The sequence below is a fragment of the Acipenser ruthenus genome, chromosome 1 (genome assembly GCF_902713425.1).
Source record: "Acipenser ruthenus chromosome 1, fAciRut3.2 maternal haplotype, whole genome shotgun sequence".
Taxonomy (NCBI): domain Eukaryota; kingdom Metazoa; phylum Chordata; class Actinopteri; order Acipenseriformes; family Acipenseridae; genus Acipenser; species Acipenser ruthenus.
Genome location: NC_081189.1, coordinates 39,784,990 through 39,802,509, shown reverse-complemented (window position 1 = coordinate 39,802,509; position 17,520 = coordinate 39,784,990). Strand labels below are relative to the sequence as shown.

At 38.3% G+C, this 17,520-nt stretch overlaps 1 protein-coding gene across 6 annotated transcripts in view; it reads right to left on the bottom strand.

The window, feature by feature from the left end:
- Positions 1–17,520, bottom strand: part of LOC117421212 (disabled homolog 2-like) — a 61,187-nt gene that overhangs the window by 34,898 nt on the left and 8,769 nt on the right. For 3 of the 6 annotated variants that reach the window (XM_059025086.1, XM_059025113.1, XM_034035317.3), the window contains exon 1: positions 4,531–4,864. The exons of 1 other annotated variant lie outside the window; for it this stretch is intronic. The gene's annotated coding sequence lies outside the window, so the exon portion shown is untranslated. Of the gene's footprint in view, positions 1–4,530; positions 4,868–17,520 lie in introns of those variants that run through there. 2 more of the 6 variants (XM_059025129.1, XM_034035321.3) reach the window with 2 other exon arrangements.

Below are 17,520 nucleotides of genomic sequence, written 5' to 3'. Positions count from 1 at the left end.
AGTGAAGACTCACCATGGTGTGATGGCAACAGCAGAGCAGACATAGAAAAACACAGTCCTTTATGTCATGTCAGCTCCATGGGTGTTACGCTGTTTTAAAAAGCTATGCCATATACTATATTTAGAGAGGACTGTTTTCTCAACTATTTGATTCTTTAGGCCAGGAACAAAAGCAGGTACTCTTTTTACATCAGAAATCTCACAGGAAAAGAAATTCTGCTCTAATCCTACACACGTCAGGTGCAAAAGTAAACAAGTCTTTAATCCATTTCCGTCTGCAGCTAAAAGTAATGGTGTACAGTTTGGAGAGATGTAAAAACTTGAAAACGTAAACACTAGAATCTGCTTATTTTGCTACTTCTGAGCCACTTCTAATTACAGTACACAACATGCTGGAGATTTCTCCCAACATTTTTCATGTAAAAGAAAGAGCAAACTTCTTCAGACCATAAAACTAAATTGGCCTGTATATAAAAAATAAAAGTATTTTGCCATGCAGGTTGTTGACCTTGACACAGTGGGTTCCCAGTGGATAGAAATTCAACAAATCAAGCATATAGTTCTGACCTGGGTGCTGCATACCCATCATAAAAATCAGAATATTGTACTTCACTGCAAGCTGTGTCCTCATTTAGTGCAGCTGAACTTCTAATTGATAAGCAACTCAAGGTACTACACTAAAGGGCAGCCCTTTTCTCCATACTGGTCCAAAATGAACTGTATTAGCATCCCCTCCTGCTTTCTGCTGAACAAAAAAAAGTTACTTTCCAGTAAGATCCTCCCAAGGAACATTTCTTCTTTACTGAAACTTTGGGATAGATAAATGAGATTTCAGTTTTTCCTCTGAATTGTCTACTGTTTATAACACAGTGAGCATTGAGAGATATACCTGTGAGGTGATGTCAAAGTGACTCAACTACATCTGAAGCAGACCTACTATATGGAATGGCTACAGTGCATTGCAGCAGCATATACTACAGTGACTTTGTACTGAATTTGCTACCAGTGTCAAAAAAATATCCAAGAGTCGCTTTAACACTGTTAAAAATATCTTGACAAATCACCAAGAATGGTCTTCATACCAACACAGAGTAGAGGCATGTTTCAATATTGGCATACCAGTGTTGTAGATGATAAAATAGATGTTTGCCCAGCTATACAACCATGCTGCAAATGCAAGGAATACTGTACGCTCTTAGCAGCTGGCAGGGATCGGGTGATGGCCTGAGCGGCAGTGTAGGGAAAGTGCCTTTCTGTCAATTAAATAAAAACAAATGACTAGCTCAGCACAATGTTGCAATTTGTCAACCCTACATACTGTACACTTTCCAACAGAATATATTTTATTGTCATTGTATTTCATCAGTAAGCTGAATAACCCGTCTTCTTTAAGTAATTAGCTGTTACTATACACCCTAGTTGTTTAGTAAGTCAGGTTAAATTAAGCCTTTGTTACTTTGCTCTATGTCATTGTCCTGTGACAGGAAGATTTTTACATGGGTAACTAATTAAAAATAAAAAAAGCTGGTGCTGTATCAGCTGTCCTAGTGCGATTGAAGTTATTATGGTTTACACTTTAACTATCTTAAACAATATTTTTTTCCTGCCACAGACAAATGTACAGACAGCAAGCTTTCCTATTTTACAAAGTCTGCAGGCAAAGCCAAGTAAAAAACGAACCCAAGAACCCAGGGTGGAAATCATCATTCACAGCAGGGCCATACCAAAGGGTACAGTGTATCACACTAATGGAAACACATCCCTTTTGACAACAGATTTTTTTGCTGCTTTTTCTATGCTTGTCCAAAAAGTTATGTATAGATAAAAAAAAAAAAAACAACTATGTAGGTCCAATGCTACAGGAAGGAAGGGGAAGGAACATGAACCAGAGATGCTATAAAAACAGCAGACAAAAGGATATGAAGGTACAGTAAAACCGGTCTAATTCAGCCTCCCTCAAATCGGCACTCTCTATAATTTGGAATGATTTTTGGGTCCCAAACAAATCACTATTGAAATGAATGGTGCGATACCCTCTACAATTGGGAACCTATTCTAGAACCTGGCATGACTTATGTCTCTTCTGCTTAAAACCAATGTAATTCTGACTGTGCAATCCAGCACCTGGTCATGTGATTTTTCTAAGTTTAAAATTGTATTTAAAAGAAAAAAAAAGCAAAAGCAAGACATTGCATATATACTCACATATCCTTTGAATTGTGCAGTTGCTTAGCAGCAAATAAAACATCACAACAAGCTATTTCTTGAAAAGAGAATTTGTTTTCATCAAAAATGCTGAACATTTACCAAAACCAACAAAAAGAGCCAAGTGAAAAATGTAAAATTGCAAGGCACGCCATTTCAGACATTCTTATAAGAAAAAAAAACAAAACACAATTTGGACCAAATTTTAATCTATGGCCTGGGATGTTGACAAAAGCATAACTGGTATACGGTTCTAAAACATTAAGATTAAGATGAAACTTAACAAAAGCCCCACATTATGTTGACAACCTAGCATATCCATTAAGAAGTCACACTTCCCAAAGAGGAACTACATATTTCTCAGTTTAAGAACTCATAATATGAATCATTGTTAGTAAAGTCAGACCAAACTAGAACACTAATTATAAAACTATAAATCACAAAAAAATGAATCCCAAAATTTTTATGCCTTCATATTTTTCAATTCAGTACCACTTTAAAAAAATGTAAACTTCACCATTAGATTTAAAACTGCCAACATGTTTCCAACTACACCGGTTATTTTTGCCCAGAAGGCTTCTAAAGAAAACTATTTAAAATTGTGATATGAATATGTATACTCAACCAAGCACATGGAGTGACGTATTTACACTAGTTGTGGTTGTTTGAGATAATAAAAACATTGTTGTTACAAGAAATGCACAAACATAGATTACAATCTAATCTACTTAGAGTTATTAAATAAATTGTAGACCCAAACACTTAATTAAAATCCATTCAGTACATTACCCAGATAAAAAAAACACTTTGTCCAAGAGTATCCCAGGCCAAGGTGGCCGTGAAGATCATTAGTTTTCTCAATTGTATCTGAATCCCATAGATGAAAACTTGAGCTGTAAGTTCAGAAGGCATTTTGAAACAAAGGCAGCAGACAGACATTGCCAGCCAGCCTTGTAACTACAATAAATCACCTGAATATAAACAACAACGACCCTCCCAGCGGGTGTAAGACACTCTTCAGAGCTCTTTTTAAACGTTATGCTAGCACACAAATGGAACATAATGAACTACAAGGTGACATACAATAGCCAAGATCTGGTAACACATTGGACCTTTACCTTTTGCTATATTAATGAGCATTGTTGTTATTGGAATAGCAATATAATTGAATTGATAAAACAAACATATCTTGTTGAAATGCATATAAAAATAGTATACCCTGTGACTATATTTCAATCATGGTTGTTACCCTTATAGCAGCCTTTAAATAGGACCAAATAACTGTAAAGATTGCAGCACGATATGTAATTTGTAAAGGGTTTGTCCCAAGCTTATTGGAGTATACCAATTTTTTCTTGTAACCTAAAATCATGCACAACATAACATAACATAGAATGTATTCAAACCATGCTTGATTTCAGCCTACGAGTAAGTATAGGTGCTGCGATATAAACGTGCAACATTCTAACCCCTTGATCTGAAGCAGAGGCTGTTCATTTGAACATTCCCTTTTGCATGAATCAATTGAACACTGATAATTGTATTAATTGTAGCTGACACTTTCCTGCACAGTCCTTACTTCTACAAGCAAATGTCATCGAAAACCAAACATGGGAAACCTGGTAGCAATTAAATAGTCTTAATCGGAAAATTGTGCACTTTTTATTTGCCTTATGCGACAACAAAAAAGTATGATTTACACATATTACAAAAAATATCAAGCATCTCACTAAAATGCATTAGACAACCAAGGTATTTGATCAACTCTGATTGCCTTTTCTTTAAAATGATTTCCAGCAGGAAATCGTGTGTTCCTATTCCAAACTCTGCAGATCACCAGCTCACCAGTTGTCTTGATATATAAAGAAAAAACACTTTAAAATAAGTGTCTGATTTCAAATTAAATTCAAATTCCGAATGAATTCAAGTCACAAGCATGAGTTCATGACATACTTCATAACATTTCCCTTAACACACATGAAATAATCATGAACACTTATTTTAAAGTGTTACCAAAAATACAATAGCTACAGCAGTTTAGTATGTTTAAGAAAAGTTCACTTATTTAACTTTAGAAATATAATGTATCTGTTTGGCAGGTTTTAAACCTCACTACTTTATGCTCCTCGAATTTTTGTGAAACCCTCACCATTCCAGTTTCTGCTACACAACCCCGTGCAGTCCTACGCTCCGTGTAAACAGTGGTGCTTCGAGATGTTTATTTTCAGTCAAAAACAGTACCGGTAAGTATGCAGGCAAGCACAGTTGTTAAACACGTTCGCAAGAATTCGCTACTTTTTGTTTTACAATACACACATAACTCACCGACCGCAATACAGTCTCCTTGCTGGATTCTACATGTTCCTTTTCCTCGTTCCCTCTCAGGTGGCTGATGAATTGACAGTACGAGGTCGAGGTGAGTGTATAGTTGGATCCCGTCCGTGTGCGGATTAAGGCAAAATCTCAGCCTCTCAGATATGGTTCTAATCAGATGTTGGCAACTAAGAATTGCCCAGGAATGTGCTCTGATGTTACTGCTGCTGCCTGAGCCGGGTTACTCCCCCACATTGCGGAATTGCTGCTGTGTCAAAGTATTAACTCTCTGTGCGCCAATCGTTATTAACACGTTCCCCTTAGCAATTATAGTACGAGTGCAATCAGTTGCTGCAGAATACCGTGTTTTTCGTTTTTATTATTATTAGTAGTCGTAGTAGTAGTAGTCGTAGTCGTAATAAATACTTGACTTTTTTTCAATAGCTGTGTCCAAATGAAACGTTATTGTAACATAATTATTACCAGTCGTAAGTCTGCATGTTTAATAAAATCTTAAAGAATATAAATTTGCTAATGTAAAATCAGCATGTTGCACCTTAAAAGCAGCTAGACATATGCATATCCCTAACAAGAGAGCTTTGGTATGTCTGCATTCTGGAGGAAATGAATGGTTCACAGCCAAAGCCATGTTTCATAATAGCTGGCGTATACAGGCTATATTCCTATTGCATTCAGTGCAGAAGAATGTAACAGATACGGCTTAGAAACAGATGGTAATAATTACTAAAGTCTTTCCAAGGGACTTCTTAAATGTTATGAATTCAACAAACAGCGGTGGAAAAAAAATGCTGAATGCAATGGTTTTCTAACAGTGCCCCAGTGTTCAAAATAAATCCAAAACTTGTGTCGGGTAAGAGTAGGCACTACCACACTGGTCAAAACAAACATTAAAAACAGAAACAGTTTGTACAGATGAGCTGTTTGGGGGTCAGGCAATGGATACTTTCAGATTGTGTTTCTCTTCCAAGAAAAGTAGGTTGGGGCTCATGTTCTGTGTCATAGGCCCAAAACCCTGGAAAAGTCTGTTATGTTAACTTCTGCTTTAAGTGTTGCAATGGGTGCTATAACATGGATTTGAGTGGAAGATGGAAGAACGTTACTGACCCTTGGCTTCTTTGAGTTTCCTTTGGTAATGCTTTTCAGAAGAATCCTAAATTACCACATCCTATGGAGGTTGTCTCTTTGTGACACTTACTTTTATATATGATATTCCAGGGATAGCTGAACTAAGAGGACCTTTTTATGGTTCTATTTATTGCCAAGACGTCTCTCCCAGCAGTCACACAAGAAAATGTTAACATCTTTAGAGAGGGCAGTGAAGGGGTAGGGACTATTTCACCCTCCAGATGAAATGACCCAGGAAGTGAAAGACCGTCTAAAAGCATGGCTTGCAAACTTTCTTTAACTTACCTTAGTACTACATTTCAGGTTTTAAAGTAAAAATAAAGCACATGTTTGGTAATGCATGTGTTTCTTTCAGAACTGCACATTTGAGACCTACAGTATTTAATGAATAGATGTTCATGGGAAGAACATTTAGGGAATTATTTTTTTTAACTACAGTTATTTTAAAGAGACTATTTGAACTGCAGTAATGGTGAAAGCCTATTGTCTGTATGTGTATGCAATGGGGTACTCATTATACTCTTTTAACTGTCAAAGATAACAATGCCCAAGGTTTGATATCACAGATGCTTATGTCTCAGTAAATACTGCACTGTACTTTTCAGGGCCAAGGTTTTGTAAATATTATGTAGTAGGCTTAGACAAAGCATAAATAAATTGCAGCTATAACTAAGAATTGCTTACACAAAATGTTATGTGTTTTATTTTAATAGATGCCCCTGGTCTGGGACACACAGAACCATTAAAATGTCACATAAACAAAATCCTTCAAGGAATGTAAATCTGGTGCAAGTAATACGAATAAACATTTGCGACTGTTAGCACGTGCTTGAAAAAGATACACATTTCAAAAGTTATTATATATATTTTCTGTGCTCAATATAATTTTTTTTTTACCAAATGATGTTTTTTTTCTGAGAACCCCCCCCCCCCCTCCAAAAAAACCCCCAAATAATTAAATAGAAAATATTTTCAGTCCCTGTTTTTTTCTATCGTATTATTTTTTTCCAGGTATGTTGTTATTACCTTATTAGTAATGAAACTATAACAAAAACAAACATTATTCCCTTTTACGTAAGCCCAATGTAACAAAAGCACAACGTGTGAATCACAGCAATGTCTTGATCGATATTTTCAGTTTATTGGCCTGTTGAAAGTATATTTCTCCCCATCACATCTGGCCTTTGCAAACATATCACACCCTGATTTTAATACCAGGCATGTGGCCCTCCTTTGCTTCAAACACATCCAGCAGGCATTGCGGTATGGAACGCACAAGGTTGCAATAAATCCCTGCCACCAACTGTGATAAGAGTATGTAGTAGGATGATGGGCATGTTGCATCCAAAATATGCTCAACATCCTGGACCATATTTATAGACGTGGTGACTGATTGACTGAGGCCTTGATTTCCAGGTCTCATCATTGATCAGCCGGTAGGCTTCAGGTGATTATCCTACTGATCAACTTTCTAGCTGATGGCAACGGGCGACTTTAAAAAAACACTTCAAATCTTTCAGCAGGTATATTGTTTATGATTTTAGTTCCCGTTTAATGTTCCAGAAATATCATACAGTGCACCCTTAAAATGTAATGGCTGCCACCACTTTGCCTAGCTGTTGTCAGTGTGAATACAGCAAACCCCTGTTCTGCTTATCTCTAAACTTCTAGACAACCGTCTGTTTTAAGCAGGTTTATTTTGGTTGCTTCAAACTGTGTGACTCAGTCAAATAATTCAGCAGTATCACATTCACATGCTTCTTTATCAACAGCAAGTGTTGGCTTAACCAGCTTGTCTGTTTACTAAAACAGATTTTTTCATTACCAGTGCTTACATTCTTTGCTTTACTTATGTTCATTTCTATTTCATTAGGGTTGTAGGAAGGATATACAGATTTGCTTATCAATGGAGAATCATGGATGAAGATATCTTCCTGTCCCACAGTCCCGGTGCTTCCTGTGGTGTGCTGACAGTGTGTGATATTATCACTTAGGAAACTGTGCCATATCTTCTTGAGTATTTACATTTTCTGTTGGCAAATTTGCCATCTGAATATTTTTAGCAAAAAGTCTCCCATTCAAATTGTACAGTATGTATACAAATTAACCTGGTAGGAAGACAGTCAGGGAAATATGTAAGCTGTCTGAACTTACTAAGAACTGTTATTAACCAAATCCTCATAGAAGTATTCCAGCTTATGTGACAATATCCAGATGACTCAGGAAGAGATATTCTACAAAATTCAAAATCAAAGTACAACCACTATAACTAAGACCTGCATTATTTCAAGAGGAAGAGAAAGGTACTTTCAGGAGGATTATTTTTCTGCACACAGTAAAGTCCTCTGTGTGTGTGTGCTTGTGTATGTGGGTTGGTATTACTATCAATGTGCAGACAAAATTTGAGAAAATGTCTCCACAAAGATAGTAACTCCTGAAAAAACGACGTTGTGGGCACATACCCACTTTGTAAAACATGTTTTTAAGAACTAAATATGCCTTCAAAAAAAATAATAAAAGTGCCAAAATATTTAGTTTGTTGTTGACTTTCACCCTGTGTGGAGTTTTGTCTGACTGGAGTTAGAAATAGTAAATAAAAATATAGTGAGAGTCAATGAGAAGTCCCCACAAATATAGAAACGCAAACATGTTTGGGTGCGTGAGTGCATGCCATGAAAAATCATGACCAAGGAATAAAGTCCAATAAAAACCACAGAAAATAAAAGCAAGTAAAAACTCATAGCAAGTGGGGTGTTTACAGAATAGAATGCACTACTGTTTTGAACATGTGCTGTCAAAGGGATGCAAGATGTCCTGGAAAATGCTGAAATAACAATAAGAAGACTTCATGTTGTAGGATTACTGAAGTAGTGGTACATAGTGGACTGTATGTTTGAAGACACACAGAGGGTCAAGTAAAGCAGCATGTTAATGGCAGACCAGTTTAGTGAAGTATGGCATTAACTACTCAGGACTATAGATTTTGAAAGAATTACACAATCAGACATTCATTTTAGGTGCTGTTCTTGTGTAATTTTTGCTATGTATTACTGCTTGCAAATAGTTTTTACACGTCCTCTGTAAGCTGTATTTTTAAGTTATTTTAGTCATAAATACAAGTTGCACAAAACTAATGTAGGTTTCTGTCATACATAGATACAAAACATATATATCCCAGCACTACAGGTAACGATGAGACCAGCTTTGTTCTAGGCCCAAGCTTCAATTAAACAAAATGGATAAGGCATGGGAAGTTTTGTCTGGTCCAAATATTACAGCTGAAGTAGAAGTAAAAGCTTTAATTGAAAGCCGGGACATTTAGGGCATTCCAGACATGTCTATAAACAGTGCAGCAGTCTGTTTTTTGCTGCCTTGCTGAGGGCACACTTTATTTAGACTAATGTGGAGTCCAGTAACTATGGCAATGTACATGCAACACTATTAACAACTTGTTTTCATTCGCTTGTTTGAACAGCAGCTCTGACTTCAATATACCTGGCAATAACATGTGTGGTTATTTTTTTTTTTAAAAGGAAACAAAAAGAAAAAAATACTTCAATATGTGTATATAGGTGGAATGTTTACTAGTGAAAATGTGTTTGAAGTGTTACAGAATAAGCTAGCATTCTTTATTAATCACTGTATCTGACATCTCTTTTTTAAGTTTCATTCACAAGTCCTTTTTTGGGGGGATGGCCCAGATAAAGGCCACATTCACAAGTTCAATTCAGCATTTCTGAGGAGCATGAAGGCTCGCAGTAGTCAATATTAAAGGAACAATTCACACTGAAGGATAATGAGCTTCTTGTTAGAGCAGTAAATGAAACCAAACATTTCATAGTATGGATGGAGCTATATATCAAATGCAGCCGCCAACAGTTGACCTTAAGTTTTCAGTCAATGCCTTTTTTTTACCAGACCATTTTTCATTCATTCATTTTTGTGTTACTCTATGCAGTCTTACTGGGATATAGTATGTTTTGTTGTTTGTGTGCGTATGCGTAATGGGAGGATGCCTTAGTGGAGGTGACCTGAAGGTGCACTTTTCCTACAAGAGTATACTGAGTTTGAAACCTCTCTTTTAGATGCATGACTATATATATATATAATATATACACAGCAGGGAGGGGGTTAAAGCCTCCCTGCGTGGAATACATGTGCGGAATGCACATTTGTTTAGTTTAATTGTTTTGGTTTATCGTTGAATTTAATTTGTTAATTGTTTTATTATTTAATTATCCCCTGCACCTGGGCAGTAATTTAGAATTGGGACCAGGTGCAGGGTATTTAAGAGAGGCAGCTAGTCTGCTCATGGCTGCTAAGTAGAAGGAGGCAGAAGAGGTGCTCTGCTTCCGAGTAGTCCAGAGAAATATAGTAAGTGCTGTGTTGAGCCTGTGTTTTGTGTTGTGGTGCCAGGTAAACGACTTAGCCATCCTGCGAGTTAGTCAGGGACTTACCTGTACAGTCAGCGCTCCAAAACGGAGTTAGGTGTTTATTTTGTGTTTTGTTGTGTTTGTTTATTTTGTGTTTATTAAAAAATAGCGCAATCGCGTAGAAAATTCCTGTGTCCTAGGTCGTATTTTTAAAGGGGCACGAACTCGTGAGTGGTGCGGTTCTCTTACATATATATATATATATATATATATATATATATATATATATATATATATACTACCGGTCAAAAGTTTTAGAACACCCCCATTTTTCTAGTTTTTATTGAAATTTAAGCAGTTCAAGGCCAGTGAATAACCTGAAATGGTACAAAGGTAAGCGGTAAACTGCCAGAGGTTAAAAAAAAAAGTTTAGGTGACCAAAAACTGAAAATAATGTACATTTCAGAGTTATACAAAAAGGCCTTTTTCAGGGAACAAGTAATGGGTTAACAACTTACAGCTGTTCTGCAGCAATGGAAGTAAATTAAGCCTTGAAAGTTGATACTAACAATTCCTACAGGTGTCCCAACTTTTGTTGATTACTTACAAACCCTCTGTCTGTATAAAAGCAGTGTTGGAACAGACTGTGTTACTACACCCTCTTAAGCATTATTTGGACAGTATTGTACTGCAGGAAGTAGTATATTGCTCTCATAATGGCAAGAAAAAGGCAATTAACAAAGGAAGAAAGACAGACCATTATAACCCTTAAAAGTGTAGGTCTTTCCTTTAGAGAAATTGCAAAGAAAGACAAGGTGTCAGTGAGTACAGTTTCCTACACCATCAAAAGGCACTTGGAAACTGGAGGAAACTCTGACAGGAAGAGGTCTGGCAGACCCAAAGCCACAACAGAATCAGAAGACAAGTTTCTGAGAGTCAACAGCTTGCGTGATAGGCGGCTCACAGGACAACAGCTTCAAGCACAGCTTAACACTGGTCGAAGTAAGCAAGTCTCAGTTTCAACTGTGAAGAGAAGACTTCGAGCTACAGGTTTGACAGGTCGAGTGGCAGTAAGAAAGCCATTACTAAGATGGCAAAATAAGAAAAAGAGGCTTGCCTTGGCCATGAAGCACCGCCAGTGGACTACTGAAGGCTGGAAGAAGGTCTTGTGGACCGATGAATCAAAATTTGAAATCTTCGGTTCATCACGCAGGGTTTTTGTACGCCGTTGAGTAGGCGAAAGGATGGTTCCTCGGTGTGTGACACCAACTGTCAAACATGGAGGAGGAAGCGTGATGGTCTGGGGCTCTTTTGCTGGATCCAGAGTCGACGACTTGCACAGAGTGAGTGGCACCCTGAACCAAAACTGCTACCATAGCATTTTGCAGCGCCATGCAATACCCTCTGGTATACGCCTAGTTGGTCAGGGGTTCATCCTACAGCAAGATAATGACTCAAAACATACCTCCAGGCTATGTCAGAACTACCTTAGAAGAAAAGAACAAGACGGTAGGCTTCAAATCATGGAATGACCAGCACAGTCTCCAGACTTAAACCCCATCGAGCTGGTTTGGGATGAACTGGACAGAAGGGTGAAAGCAAAGCAACCTTCAAGTGCAACACATTTGTGGGAACTTCTGCAACAGTGTTGGGAAGAACTTTCCAAACAATATTTGATTTCCATTGTAGGCTGTTATATCTGCAAAAGGTGGCTACTTTGATGAGTAAAAAATTTAGATTAAATTTTGTTAAACAAAACGATTCCATGATTTCTTTTTTATCTCCAATTGTTTATTTGTTCTATGCTTTAATTTCAGAGTACATTGAGACATTAAACTGCGTAAATTTCAACAAAAACTGGAAAAATGGAGGTGTTCTAAAACCTTTGACCGGTAGTGTAAAAAAAAAAAAAAAAATATATATATATATATATATATATATATATATATATATATATATATATATATATATTATATATAGGTGTGGCAATGTGCCCCGCCCCTGTGTGCATTTGTGTGTTATATGTTGTATATTGCGTGTATTGTAGTTGGTACGCAGGATGTAAATGGGTGTGTGCAGCACAAGTTATTTAAAATGTATAATTGTATTTAGGCACGAGGATTGCACATCACTTCACGTGCATTTAAAATAATTAATATACGAGCACGAGGTTGCACATAATTAATTCATGTGCTGGGATTCAAGTGAATCATTAATTAGTAATTGAATCCCGGCACAACAGTATATATAGATGCACATTTCATTCACTTGGGGTGTTGTGTGTTCTGGGCGAAGGAACGGGAGAGAGTGAGGAGAGAAAATAAGTAAAAAGTAAGCAATTGCTACGTGGTGCTGGAGGACCAGCACAGTACGTATTTGTTTAGTGTTCGTCCCTGTTTGTTAGTGTCTGTTCGTTTTGTTGGTCTGTTTATTTTGGCCACAAGTGCCGTGTCCTGTGTTTTGTTTTGTACAAACCTTTTATTTTCCAATAAACCGGCGCAAGCAAGCGCATTTACCATTTCATCCACCGTCTGTCTGTGTACTCGTTTCTGGTCTGACGTAACCACTAGAGCCTGCTTGTCAGAATAGGACTATTAAACTTTGCATTGAATATTAAGACAACTGGTGGAACTATACAATAACTGTGATATTACACTGGGCAAAGGCTGTCCTGTGCCCGTGGCAGGGTTCACCCTATATAATAACTGCCCCTTGATAACACTATGTAAGACAATTTTTGTTCCTGGGTAGTAAGTGTTATTTCCTAATTGCTTATGCCTCAAAAGTATAGAAAATGGCTATTCCCCACAAACTTTGCTTTTGTGACCAGGACAGTGATATTTTGAAATTTACCTATTTCCAATGAGAAAATGGGCGAATTTGTGTCTTTCCGTTTACATAAAAAAAACAACATATGAATCCAAATTAACATGTATTTATACTAAAGTAATACAAAAATGACTACAAAAGATTTAGAAGTGAGTAGTTTTTCGAGATTTACGATTATACTGAAAATCACTTTCACGAATCAGCCCCCAAATGTAGTCTCCCATCATGTTCTCGTTATACTGTCCTTGGTAGCGGCGTTCAAAGTCCAGTATATCCTGGTGGAAGTGCTCGCCTTGCTCCTCCGAGTATGCTCCCATGTTCTCTTTGAATTTATCAAGATGAGCATCAAGGATATGGACTTTGAGGGACATCCTACAGCCCATTGTGCCGTAGTTCTTCACCAGAGTCTCAACCAGCTCTACATAGTTTTTGGCCTTGTGATTGCCCAGGAAGCCCCGAACCACTGTGACAAAGCTGTTCCAAGCCACTTTCTCCTTACTAGTGAGCTTCTTGGGGAATTCATTGCACTCCAGGATCTTCTTTATCTGTGGTCCAACGAAGACACCGGCTTTGACCTTTGCCTCAGACAGCTTAGGGAAGAAGTCTTGAAGGTACTTGAAGGCTGCCGACTCCTTATCTAGAGCTCTGACAAATTGTTTCATAAGGCCCAATTTGATGTGCAGTGGTGGCATCAGCACCTTCCGGGGGTCCACCAGTGGCTCCCACTTGACGTTGTTCCTCCCCACAGAGAACTCGGTCCGCTGTGGCCAGTCCCGCCTGTAGTAGTGCGCCTTGGTGTCCCTGCTGTCCCAAAGGCAAAGATAGCAGGGAAACTTGGTAAAACCGCCTTGGAGACCCATCAGGAATGCCACCATTTTGAAGTCTCAAAATGCATCTGCCGGATGCTTGCAGCCTCTTGATGCCATCTCAGAAAAATGCAGATATGTATCCACTTAGGCAGCTGGAACTAAACTGAACTGGTGGGCTTAAGGCCCCTGTATTTATACTACTATTTATATTCCTGGAAAGTTCTAGAAAGTTCTAGAAGTTACTCCAAGTTTACTCAGCACTGAATCTATCTGGAATGTTCTGGAAAATAGGTCAATTTCAAAATATCACTGTCCTGGTCACAAAAGCAAAGTTTGTGGGGAATAATAGCCATTTTCTATACTTTTGAGGCATAAGCAATTAGGAAATAACACTTACTACCCAGGAACCGAAAAAAAAAAAAATGTTACGCGGTGAAATGGGAAGAAAACAAGTCAGTAAGGGGAAAATCTCACCAATCGTTTCCCCTTGCTTGTCTGCCACATTCACATGTGCGGTCGGTACTGCATCTTTAATTAATTGTTTATACTGTGGCCAGTCCCGGCCCCAAATTACTGGATGTGGCAGCCTTTCCACTACTCCCACTACGAGGTAACGCTGCATCGGTCCTACCGATATACTATATGTTTTTAGCATGGGATATGTCGCCGTGTCTCCATGGATACAGGAGATCGCCACATGGCCTTGTGGTTGCCATAACACACCGCCCAAGAGAGCTGTCCGAATTAAGGTCTGCTCATACCCACTAATGCATGGGTACTCACTTTACCGACAACCACATCAACAATACAAGGTCTCTCCCTTTCCATTTACCCATCTCCTACCCGCTTCCAGTTAAGTGTGACTGGTTCAGTGATGGTAATCCGTGTTGGATGCTGGCTTAACAGCGACAGCTCCCGGTTTACTTAGCCATCTAATAAGTAAGAAATAACTCATGACAGGGTGTGCAGTAAGACAATTCTTACCGCACGCCCTGGGTGCGTTGTGAGGCATGTGGCCGCAGGCCGAGTCCCTTCAACCATCCAGCAAGTGCGGTAAAAATTGTCTTACTGCACTCCCTGGAGTGGGTTATTTCGCTTATAAATTGTGTGGAAGGGTGTGGGTATTCACTGACACAGGAGACAGAAGTGTATTTGACAACACCGCACAGGTGCCCAGTTTTATTTATTACTTTTGTTTTTTTTCTTAGTTTAGCCCGATGGGTTTTGCGGCCTTCAAGAGAAGCTGACCAGTAATTTCTGAGGCTGTTTTCACACCGATGGGCAGTAACCGGCATAATTTCCCTAGATTGTAAACCAGCATTAGATGGTATGTGGACTAAATGACTTCAGTGTCAGTTTGCACAGTGCTGCAGTCCTTCCCGTCCGCGGTGAACACAATAGAATTCTATACTGAAACCGACCTTGTTTAAAAGCCCAACGGTTGTGTCAGCAGAGAGCAGGAGAGATTTTAATTTTATTTTAAATATGTTTCTGAAATTGGAGGGTAGTGGTGAGATGTATCAGTTGTGTCGAGTTTAAACATTGCATACTCGCTAATCAGTTTTATAAGGCGATATTTCGTTTAATAAGTAGATGCTGCTGCTGCATATTACATGCTGAGTGAGACTTGCATGGTGATTTCTCAGATGGCTTTTGAATAGTGTTACTGCTACTGGCTGCTTGCCTCAGAGTTTTCTTTGTTCTGTTCTCTGACTAAATAAATACCACAGTATATTTGCCAATTTTTCTGTAATACTTAGTGACAGAGATGAAAAAAAATAGATTGTTGAGTGATTTAAATGCTGTTTCAGTTGTATGTTGACATTTTTACCTACAGAAATACTTTTTAGGTAATTGTTACTATTAAGGCGTAGTAATATTAATAGATCAGTTAAGTATTTTGGTCTATGATGTCATAGCCGTGCAGAAAGACAATTATTACCACATGGTCATGTGATCTTGTTCAGCCAATCACAGCACTTAATTTATCCAAGCCATTTTATAATTACAGATAAACAGTTAATAACAAACACAAATACAAAGCACTCACTGTTACTTTCAGTTTTGCTCGTCCTTTACAGGGCTTTCCATAACCATAACAAAGGAACAGACCGCTCAGACACACACCAATATACCTTCAGTCAAGCCCCCGTTGGTAGCGAGTGCAATCACGTCTCCTCCAATCCATGACTGACACATCGCCTACCGCAGTAGGGCGCTGACTTCTAGTATTGTAGCTTCTCCCCCTTTTTGGATGGACGACTTTCGATTGACCCTGGAATGAACTGTCAAACCATCCAGTCTGGGGCACACTGTTCCTGTTGTACAGAGCCCTCACAGGCCGGGAGGGAGCTTGTTGACTCGGATTCATTCACTCTCTGTCACATACACTTTAAAGCATGAGTCCTTTGACCTTGCTTTTATTTGATAGTTTTGTAGTTTGTGTATAATGGCTGCCCTGACTTTAATTTTAAAATGAAAACTCCTTGAATAAATTACTTGTTTGATATATTGTGGTCCGTTGTGTGTGATTATAGCATACCTTGTTCTCTGTCCTCCTCCTTCCAAATGTAAAGAACTGACATGCTGCTGTGGAAACACAGCTGGTAAAATAATATAAATATCTTTGGGTGAAATTCAAACTAACGTAGTTGGACTACTTCCTGTGCAGCCGCACCCTCCAACCATTTCCGGATTTCCCCTCCCTGAGAGGCACGTGATACACTTTCTCTAAAAATGTCCTGCCTTTGTATTTCCAAAAGGCAACTAAAGGCATTTACAAAAGAGGTCCAGTTGAAAAGGGTTAAGGAATACATTACATCCTCTGCATTCTTTTGAACTTATACAATAAGTATCTTGCAAATCGAAAACTGTCTTACAGAGTTAGCTGAATTCCTGAGTTTTAATCAGTCTTTGTGTCCCCTGTTGGATAAAGGCAAAGGTCACAACTCAGAATTTTACACAGCAAGTGTTTACAATCAGTGGAGAAATGATGGCAAAACAACTGCTCTATTTTGCACAAATGCGCTTGCTCAGTAGTCCCTGAGGAGCTATTCATCCAAAGTTAGAAAGTACATTCTGGATCAAGGACCAGCAGGGAGTTCCTGTATATACCCCCACCCACCGTTCAGCAGTAGTTAGCCAAAGCAGAAAACTTGTGATTATTACCAACCTGACTTTAATTTCACTTCATAACCTCTGTATTTCATGAGCTACAGACTGTTACTCATTCATATTTGAGTGATGAGTCAACCAGTTTTCAGCCAGGGATTTAATAGCAACACGGCTGATTGAAACCCCAATAAAAAGGAACCCACATCAGGGGATATCAAAACCAGCCCACCATGTTAATTTTCAGTATAAAAAGGACACATTCGAATATACCACATGCAAGAGGAGATAATTTACTTATTTTGAACATAATTGAGGGTGCAGCTTCTTGAAAACTAATGTTTTAACATCTTAAACTTTGTGCCCTTTTTTCAAACCTTACAAAATGCCTAGAAGCTGAACAATGTTATGCCTTATGTACCAAAATAGACCAAGTTCACTAAAGAACATAAACAGGTCACTGTAACTGAAGCCTTTTGAATGTAGCTTTCAGTGTATTCAATGAGGAAAAGAATAATCACTCAAACAATATAGCTGTATACTATATGTTATCACTTATTTAAAATGATTTAGTAATCATTTTGAGTTGAGCATCTGTTTAGTTGACAGGGCACCATACCAGAGCATTATGCATCATTTCTTCCCGTTCTTGCTCATTTAGAACCAGCTGTGGGCTCCCTCAACTATAAACACTGGTCGCTGCAAAAGCAGCTCTAATGTTCCAGCGTTGGGCC